The sequence below is a fragment of the Coregonus lavaretus genome (assembly GCF_964263955.1).
Source record: "Coregonus lavaretus genome assembly, chromosome: 4".
In the NCBI taxonomy this organism is placed as follows: domain Eukaryota; kingdom Metazoa; phylum Chordata; class Actinopteri; order Salmoniformes; family Salmonidae; genus Coregonus; species Coregonus lavaretus.
In genome coordinates this window covers 18,759,817-18,769,822 of record NC_139991.1, presented here as the reverse complement: position 1 = coordinate 18,769,822, position 10,006 = coordinate 18,759,817, and positions in this window count along the sequence as shown.

Below are 10,006 nucleotides of genomic sequence, written 5' to 3'. Positions count from 1 at the left end.
CAACACTTAGGCTTCTACTTCCAGCTTATACATACTATATACATTTTACGGACACAGTATATTTTACAATAGTTATCTTTTGTTTGTTTTTAGTCCCATTCTTCAGCTACCCTCAACCCCTCCCATCTATCTCTGAAGACCATCCAGTTTTTATTTATATTTGCCATATATTTTTAAACTGTGCTGTGATGTTTCACAAAAGTTCTGAACCTTTCTATTTTCATAGTTTCTACAGATTGTAAATTAAATATAAACAGTTTTGATAAGAGTATTATTATATTATTGATCGATTGACTATTACTTTTCAAATCACCCAGCAGTGCAATTTCAGAGTTAGCGCCAGGTTAATGTTGTAATTCTTCAGGCAATCTTGAACCTGCGACCAAAAACAAGCTACATATGGACAGTCCCAAAACAAATGATTTAATGATTCTGTCTCGTCGCAGGTATAGCCGAAAGTGAGAGGTTGTAATCTGAATAAAGGGAAAAAGGCCATTCTTGAACATGGAGTGAGACATTTTACTAATCTGCTAGAGAACCAGTTCGGATTTAAGTTTAACTTTTGTATGACTGAAGCCTTTAGGGAGAGGTCTAATGCTTTAATATTTAATAATTTCTGCCCTCTGAATTCAGATTCATTATATAAATTGTCTGCCTTGCTGTTCCAAATAAAATTGAATATTTTTTGCTCATATAATTTCAAGAAGAAGTCGCTAGCGGTAGGCAAGGCCATAAGCAAATAAGTAAACTGGGATATGACTAACGAGTTAATCAGGATGTTTTTCCACAAATAGACAGGTATTGTCCTTTCCATGGTAGCAAGATTGTGTCTATTTTTGCTAACTTTCTATTAACATTTATTGTATTGAGATCGTTTATTTCTTTTTATTGGTAAACTACACGGTAATGTAAAAGTTGTATATTTTTTGTGATCCAATACGTAATATAGTACACATCATAATTTGGTTGTAATCTAGAGAGGTTAGAAAAATGATCTAGATCCTCTATGAGGCTGTGGAGGGAACCAAATTGTGGATTTAAAATAAAACATGAATCATCTGTCACACCCTGATCTGTTTCACCTGTCTTTGTGATTGTCTCCACCCCCCTCCAGGTGTTGCCCATCTTCCCCATCATCCCCAGTGTATTTATACCTGTGTTCTCTGTTTGTCTGTTGCCAGTTCGTTTTGTTTCGTCAAGCCTACCAGCGGTTTTCCCCTTGCGCCTGTCTTTTTCAAGTTCCTGTTCTCCCGGTTTTGACCATTCTGCCTGCCCTGACCCTGAGCCTGCCTGCCGTTCTGTACCTTGTCACACCACCCTGGATTATTGACCTCTGCCTGCCCTGACCCTGAGACTGCCTGCCGTTCTGTACCTTTTGGACTCTGATCTGGATTATTGACCTGCCCTTGACCTGTCGTTTGCCTGCCCCCTGTTTTTGTAATAAACTTTTGTTACTTCAACACTGTCTGCATCTGGGTCTTCTCCTGAAATGTGATATCATCAGCGTACAATGACAACTTAGATTTTAAGCCCTGGATTTCTAGCCCCTTGATATTATTGATGGATCTGATTTTAATAGCTAACATTTCGATGGCCGTAATAAATAGATATGGCGATAATGGACAACTCTTATTTTACTTTTGACAGTTTAATACTTTCTGAGAAGTAGACATGATTTACTATTTTACACCTAGGATTACTATACATAACGTTAACCCATTGTATAAGAGATTCTCCAAAATCGAAATATTCCAGGCATTTCTACATAAATTCCAGTCGTACTTTATCAAAACCCTTTTCAAAATCAGCTATGAATAGCAGGCCTGGTTTCCTCGATTTTTCATAATGTTCTATTGTTTCCAGTGCTTGTCTTATATTATCTCCAATGTATCGTCCATGTAAAAAACCTGTCTGATTAATTATATCCGACAATACCTTTTTAATTCTATGCATTTTGCTAGAATTTTTGCATCACAACACTGAAGTGTAATTTAAAAAAATGGACTGGATCTTTATATTTACCACTTGGGTCCTGTTTCAGTAATAATTAAATCAGACCTTCTTGTTGAGTGTCTGATAATCTACCATTTCTATAGGAGTGAATTCAACATGATAATAACGGTCCTCTGAGTACATCAAAAAAGGTTTGGTATACCTCAACTGCTATGCCATCCAGCCCTGGAGTTTTCCCGGACTTAAAGGCTTTAATTGCATCAAGATATTCTTCCTCTACAGTTGAAGTCAGAAGTTTACATACACTTAGGTTGGAGTCATTAAAACTTGTTTTTCAACCACTCCACAAATTTCTTGTTAACAAACTATAGTTTTGGCAAGTCGGTTAGGACATCTACTTTGTGCATGACACAAGTAATTTCTCCAACAATTGTTTACAGACAGATTATTTCACTTATAATTCACTGTATCACAATTCCAGTGGGTCAGAAGTTTACATACACTAAGTTGACTGTGCCTTTAAACAGCTTGGAAAATTCCAGAAAATGATGTCATGGCTTTAGAAGCTTCTGATAGGCTAATTGACATCATTTGAGTCATTTAGAGGTGTACCTGTGGATGTATTTCAAGGCCTATTTTCAAACTGGGAAAATGAAAAGAAATCAGCCAAGACCTCAGAAAAAAATGGTGGACCTCCACAAGTCTGGATCATCCTTGGGAGCAATTTCCAAATGCTTGAAGGTACCACGTTCATCTGTACAAACAATAGTACGCAAGTATAAACACCATGGGACCACGCAGCCATCATACTGCTCAGGAAGGAGACACGTTCTGTCTCCTAGAGATTAACGTACTTTGGTGCGAAAAGTGCAAATCAAAGGAAAGGACCTTGTGAAGATGCCGGAGAAAACGGTACAAAAGTATCTATATCCACAGTAAAACGAGTCCTATATCGACATAACCTGAAAGGCCGCTCAGCAAGGAAGAAGCCACTGCTCCAAAACCGCCATAAAAAAAACAGACTACAGTTTGCAACTGCACATGGGGACAAAGATCTTACTTTTTGGAGAAATGTCCTCTGGTCTGATTAATCAAAAAATAGAACTGTTTGGCCATAATGACCATCTTTATGTTTGGAGGAAAAAGGGGAAGACTTGCAAACCGAAGAACACCATCCCAACCGCGAAGCACGGGGTTGTCAGTATCATGCTGTGGGGGTGCTTTGCTGCAGGAGGGACTGGTGCACTTCACAAAATAGATGGCATCATGAGGAAGGAAAATTATGTGGATATATTGAAGCAACATCTCAAGACAGGAAGTTAAAGCTTGGTCGCAAATGGGTCTTCCAAATGGACAATGACCCCAAGCATACTTCCAAAGTTCTGGCAAAATGGCTTAAGGACAACAAAGTCAAGGTATTGGAGTGGCCATCACAAAGCCCTGACCTCAATCCTATAGAAAATGTGTGGGCAGAACTGAAAAAGCGTGTGAGAGCAAGGAGGCCTACAAACCTGACTCAGTTACACCAGCTCTGTCAGGAGGAATGGGCCAAAATTCACCCAATTTATTGTGGGAAGCTTGTGGAAGGCTACCCGAAACATTTGACCCAAGTTAAACAATTTACAGGCAATGCTACCAAATACTAATTGAGTGTATGTAAACTTCTCACCCACTGTGAATGTGATGAAAGAATTAAAAGCTGAAATAAATCATTCTCGCCACTATTATTCTGACATTTCACATTCTTAAAATAAAGTGATGATCCTAAAACAGGGACTTTTTAGTAGGATTAAATGTCAGGAATTGTGACAAACTGAGTTTAAATGTATTTGGCTAAGATGTATGTAAACTTCCGACTTCAACTATATAATTTGGCCTTCACATGAGTCTTTCTGTGCAGCTGTTAATTTTACATTATTGACACAAAATAATCCTTACAATTAACTTCGGGTAGTGGAGATGGAGGAGACTGAAACGAAAACATATGCTTAAAGTACTTTGCTTCCTCTTTGAAAATATTGTTTGGTGAATCATGGGTAAATCCTTTTTGGTAGCATTTCTATGTTGAAGATTGAAAAATAATTTGGTGCATTTGTCCCCATATTCCATCCAGTTCGCACTATTTTTTATAATATATTACACTTGATCTTTCTTGAAAAAGTTCCTCTATTTCTTTTAGTCTTTCCTCTCTTATTCTAGGCCTCTATGGTAAAGTTTTTATTGCTATCTATCTGTACTGTTAGTCCCTCTATTTTCTTTGGTAATATGAACTCTTTTGACCTAAATAGATGAGTATTGAATTGCATGGCCTCTAAAGGCACATTTATAAGTGTCCCATACAATAAGGGGATCTGCTGTACCTATGTTATGTCGGAAAATGTCAGTTATAAATTCTGGAATTAAGAAATATATAAATCAATATTAGGACAAGCAATGTCGGAGTGGCATAGACTAAAATACAGTAGAATAGAATACACTTCTAGTCCGACTCAGGAGGCGCGCACACCATCCACCGCTTCCGAGTATATTACTCGCTAATGTTCAGTCTCTGGATAATATAACAAGACGAGCTCAGGGCGAGAATCTCCTTCCAGAGAGACATCAGGGATTGTAACATACTCTGTTTCACGGAAACATGGCTCTCTTTGGATATACTTTCTTCGTCCATACAGCCAGCTGGGTTCTCAGTACATTGCGCAGACAGGAATAAAGAACTCTCCGGGAAGAAGAAAGGCGGGGGGATTTGTTTCATGATTAACTACTCATGGTGTGATTGTGATAACATACAGAAACTCAAGTCCTTTTGTTCACCCGACCTAGAATACCTCACAATCAAAGGCCGACCGTGTATATTCCCCCTCAAGCCAATACCACGACGGCCCTCAAAGAACTTCACTGGACTTTATGCAAACTGGAAACCACATATTCTGAGGCCGCATTTATTGTAGCTGGGGATTTTAACAAAGCAAATTTGAGGAAAACGCTACCGAAGTTCTACCAACACATTGACTGTAGCACTCGCTCTGAGAAAACATTAGACCACCTGCTACTCAGCTTTTCGGAATGCCTACAAGGCCCTCCCCCGCCCTCCCCCGCCCTCCCTTCGGCAAATCTGATCATGACTCCATTTTGCTCCTCCCTTCCTATATGCAGAAAGTCAAACAGGAAGTACCCGTGTTAAGGACAGTTCAACGCTGGTCTGACCAATCGGAATCCATGCTTCAAGATTGTTTTGATCATGCGGACTGGGATATGTTCTGGGTAGCCTCTGAGAATAACATCGACGAATACACGGATATGGTGACTGAGTTCATCAGGAACTGTATAGGAGATGTTTTACCCACTGTGACTATTAAAACCTACCCAAACCAGAAACCGTGGATAGATGGCAGCATTCGTGCAAAACTGAAAGCGCGAACCACCGCATTTAACCATGGCAAGGTGACTGTGAATATGGCCGAAAACGAACAGTGTAGTTATTCCCTCCGTAAGGCAATCAAACAGGCAAAACGTCAGTATAGAGAGAAAGTGGAGTCGCAATTCAACGGCTCAGACACGAGACGTATGTGGCAGGGTCTACAGACAATCATGGACTACAAAGGGAAAACCAGCCACGTCGAGAACACCTTCTTCGCCTGCTTTGAGGATAACACAGTGCCACCGACACAGCCCGCTACCAAGGACTGTGGGCTCTCCTTCTCTGTGGCCGATGTGAGTAAGATTTAAGCGTGTTAACCCTCGCAAGACTGCCGGCCCAGATGGCATCCCTAGCAGTGTCCTCAGAGCATGCGCAGACCAGCTGGCTGGAGTGTTTACGGGCATATTCAATCTCTCCCTATCCCAGTCTGCTGTCCCCACTTGCTTCAAGATGTCCACCATTGTTCCTGTTCCCAAGAAAGCAAAGGTAACTGAACTAAATGACTATTGCCCCGTAGCACTCATTTCTGTCATCATGAAGTGCTTTGAGAGGCTAGTTAATGATCATATCACCTCTACCTTATCTGACACCCTAGACCCACTTCAGTTTGCTTACCGCCCCAATAGATCCACAGACGATGCAATCGCCATCGCACTGCACTCTGCCCTATCCCATCTGGACAAGAGGAATACCTATGTAAGAATGCTGTTCATTGACTATAGCTCAGCATTCAACACCATAGTACCCTCCAAGCTCATAATTAAGCTCGGGGTCATGGGTCTGAACCCTGCCCTGTGCAACTGGGTCCTGGATTTCCTGACAGGCCACCCCCAGGTGAAGGTAGAAACAACACCTCCACTTCGCTGATCCTCAACACAGGGGCCCCACAAGGTTGCGTTCTCTGCCCCCTCCTGTATTCCCTGTTCAACCATGACTGCGTGGCCACGCAAGCCTCCAACTCAATCATCAAGTTTGCAGACGACACAACAATAGTAGGCCTGATTACCAACAATGACGAGACAGCCTACAGAGAGGAGGTGAGGGCCCTGGGAGTGTGGTGCCAGGAAAATAACCTCTCACTCAACATCAACAAAACAAAACAAAGGAGCTGATCGTGGACTTCAGGAAACCGCAGCGGGAGCACGCCCCTATCCACATCGACGGGATCGCAGTGAAGAAGGTGAAAAGCTTCAAGTTCATCGGCGTACACAACTGACGATCTGAAATAGTCCACCCACACAGACAGTGTGGTGAAGAAGGTGCAACAATGCCTCTTCAACCTCAGGAGGCTGAAAAAAATGTGGCTTGGCACCTAAAACCCTCACAAACTTTTAAAGATGCACAATTGAGAACATCCGCAGGGCTCTCCAGAGGGTGGTGCGGTCTGCCCAACACATCACCGAGGGCAAACTACCTGCCCTCCAGGACACCTACAGCACCCAATGTCACAGGAAGGCCAAAAAGATCATCAAGGACAACAACCACTGCCTGTTCACCCCACTATCATCCAGAAGGCAAGGTCAGTACAGGTGCATCAAAGCTGGGACCGAGAGACTGAAAACAGCTTCTATCTCAAGGCCATCAGACTGTTAAATAGCCATCACTAGGCGTCTTCCACCCGGTTACGTAACCCTGCACCTTAGAGGCTGCTGCCCTATATTCATAGACTTGAAATCACTGGCCACTTTAATAATGGAACACTAGTCACTTTAATAATGTTTACATATTTTTGCTTTACTCATCTCATATGTATATACTGTATTCTATTCTACTGTATTTTAGTCTATGCCACTCCGACATTGCTCGTCCTAATATTGATTTATATATTTATTAATTCCATTCTTTTACTTTTAGATTTGTGTGTATTGAGTGTCTTGTTGTGAATTGTTAAATATTACTGCACTGTTGGAGCTATAAACACAAGCATTTCGCTACACCCGAAATAACATCTGTTAAACATGTGTATGTGACCAATAAAATTTGATTTGATTTGATAAAGTGTCCAATATCCTCGCCCACGTGGAAATTCTGTAAGACTAATGTATATGCCAAATTATTTGATGGTCCGACCGCATTCTGTCCTCTATCAACACTTTTTAAACTTTTGGTGCCAGCGAGAATGACATAAGAAAGTAGTCAAGACGACTAGCTTGATTGAGCTTCCACCATGTACATCTCATTAGGTCAGGATATTTAACCCTTCATATATCCACTAGTTCCAATATATCCATGATATTTGTGATTTCATTCAGTTCTATGAGGGTGAGAGTTTGTAGTGTGATTTCCTTTACGGTCCATTGAGGTATTTAAAACTGTATTATAATCTCCCACCATAATAATAGAGTATTGTATTGCTTGTAGGCTAGGACCATACGTCAGGACTACCGGGCATGATGACACCCTGCTGCCCCCAGTCCGCCTGGCCTTGCTGCTATTCCAGTTTCAACTGTTCTGCCTGCGGCTACGAAACCCCTACCTGTCCCAGACCTGCTGTTTTCAACTCTAAATGATCGGCTATGAAAAGCCAACTGAGAGACCTGAGCCCTAGGACCATACGTCGGGACTACCGGCCGTGGTGACTCCTTGCTATCCCCAGTCCGCCTGGCCTTGCTGCTATTCCAGTTTAAACTGTTCTGCCTGCGGTTATGGAACCCCTACCTGTCCCAGACCTGCTGTTTTAAACTCTAATGATCGGCTATGAAAAGCCAACTGAGATTTATTCCTGATTATTATTTGACCATGCTTGTCACTTATGAACATTTTTGAACATCTTGGCATGGTTCTGTTATAATCTCCACCCGGCACAGCCAGAAGAGGACTGGCCACCCCTCATAGCCTGGTTCCTCTCTAGGTTTCTTCCTAGGTTTTGCCTTTCTAGGGAGTTTTTCCTAGCCACCGTGCTTCTACACCTGCATTACTAGCTGTTTGGGGTTTTAGGCTGGGTTTCTGTACAGCACTTCGAGATATTAGCTGATGTAAGAAGGGCTATATAAAATAAAATTGATTGATTGATTGATAAATTATTATATACAGTACCAGTCAAATGTTTGGACACACCTACTCATTCCAGGGTTTTTCTTTATTTTTACTATTTTCTACATTGTACAGTAGAATAATAGAGAAGACATCAAAACTATGAAATAACACATATGGAATCATGTAGTAACCCAAAAAGTGTTAAACAAATTTTACTGTTGTAATTACGTTGGTAACCAGTTTATAATAGCAATAAGACACCTCAGGGGTTTGTGATATATGGCCAATATACCACAGCTAAGGGCTATATCCAGGCACTCCGCGTTGCGTTGTGCATAGGAACAGCCCTTAGCCGTGGTATATTGGCCATATACCCCACCCCCTCGGGCCTTATTGCTTAATTATAAACAGGATGGTTCGAGCCCTGAATGCTGATTGGATGAAGGTCGTGGTATATGAGAAAATCATAAATTGTCTCCACCCACACTCTGTGTACAGACAGCCGAGCCAGAACAATACCTACTTATCCAGTCACTACCTTGCCACCACCTGCTGAGTTCCTCCTGTGTCCTCTCCTCTCTCTCTCATTGCCAGTACAGTAGACTGCTTTCCACATTGCTAAAGACTGATTTGCCATTAATAATGGGTTGGTGGACTCCCTGACAAAAGCGCTGGAATTAAGAACTATAACTGCAAAGTGGAAGGGATGCAGCTATGATATCCAATCTACAACCCTCCAAAGAAACACACAGCATCTTTAACCCAGATTCCTGGTTAGATGAATTGTGGGGGCTGCTGCATGGCTCTGAGTTCCATACTTACACTGAGAGTTCATCTTCTGAATATGAAATGGGTTAACTTCTCCCCAGTAATTGCGGGCCGTTCTCATGAGGAAACACAACGCAACAATGAACCTGGGGAGTCAACCACGATGCCCCCTCCCGCAAGAGGCCCCTTGGATAGGCCTGTCTTCCACACTACACAAGCTAGCAGGCCACGATGGAACCAGCCAGCAGAATACTAATGTAACTCGATGTGAAATAGGGCTTCCACAAAGCAGGACACTTCATCTCCCACAACATCACTCCGGTACCTTCGTGACCTACACTGTCACGCCCTGACTTATGGGACTAGTATGTTGAGTCAGGGTGTGGAGTTCTATGTTGTATTTTCTATGTTCTCGTTCTAGGTGTTGTATTTCTATGTTTGGCCGGGTGTGATTCCCAATCAGAGACAGCTGTCGCTCGTTGTCTCTGATTGGGGATCATACTTAGGCAGCCTGTTTGTATCATTAGTTGTGGGATCTTGTTCCGTGTTTAGCCTGAGGACTTCACGTTACGTTGTTGTTTTGTTCGTGTGTTTATCGTTTAAATAAACATGTATGCATTTCACGCTGCGCCTTGGTCTGACCCGTCCTTAAACGAGCGTGACAGAAGATCCCACCAAACACGGACCAAGCAGCGTGCCCAGGAGCAGCAGACACCCTGGACACAGGTAGTGGAGCAGAGATCATGGACTTGGGGGGAGATAAGAGAGGATCTGGCCAAGCAGATGGAGGCCCTGAAAGGGATGGACTTGGAGAAGGAGAGAGTAGCCGATAGCGGACACTGGGCGAAGGAGGAAGCCCAGGCAGGAGAGGAGAAACGGCGACCCAAGAGG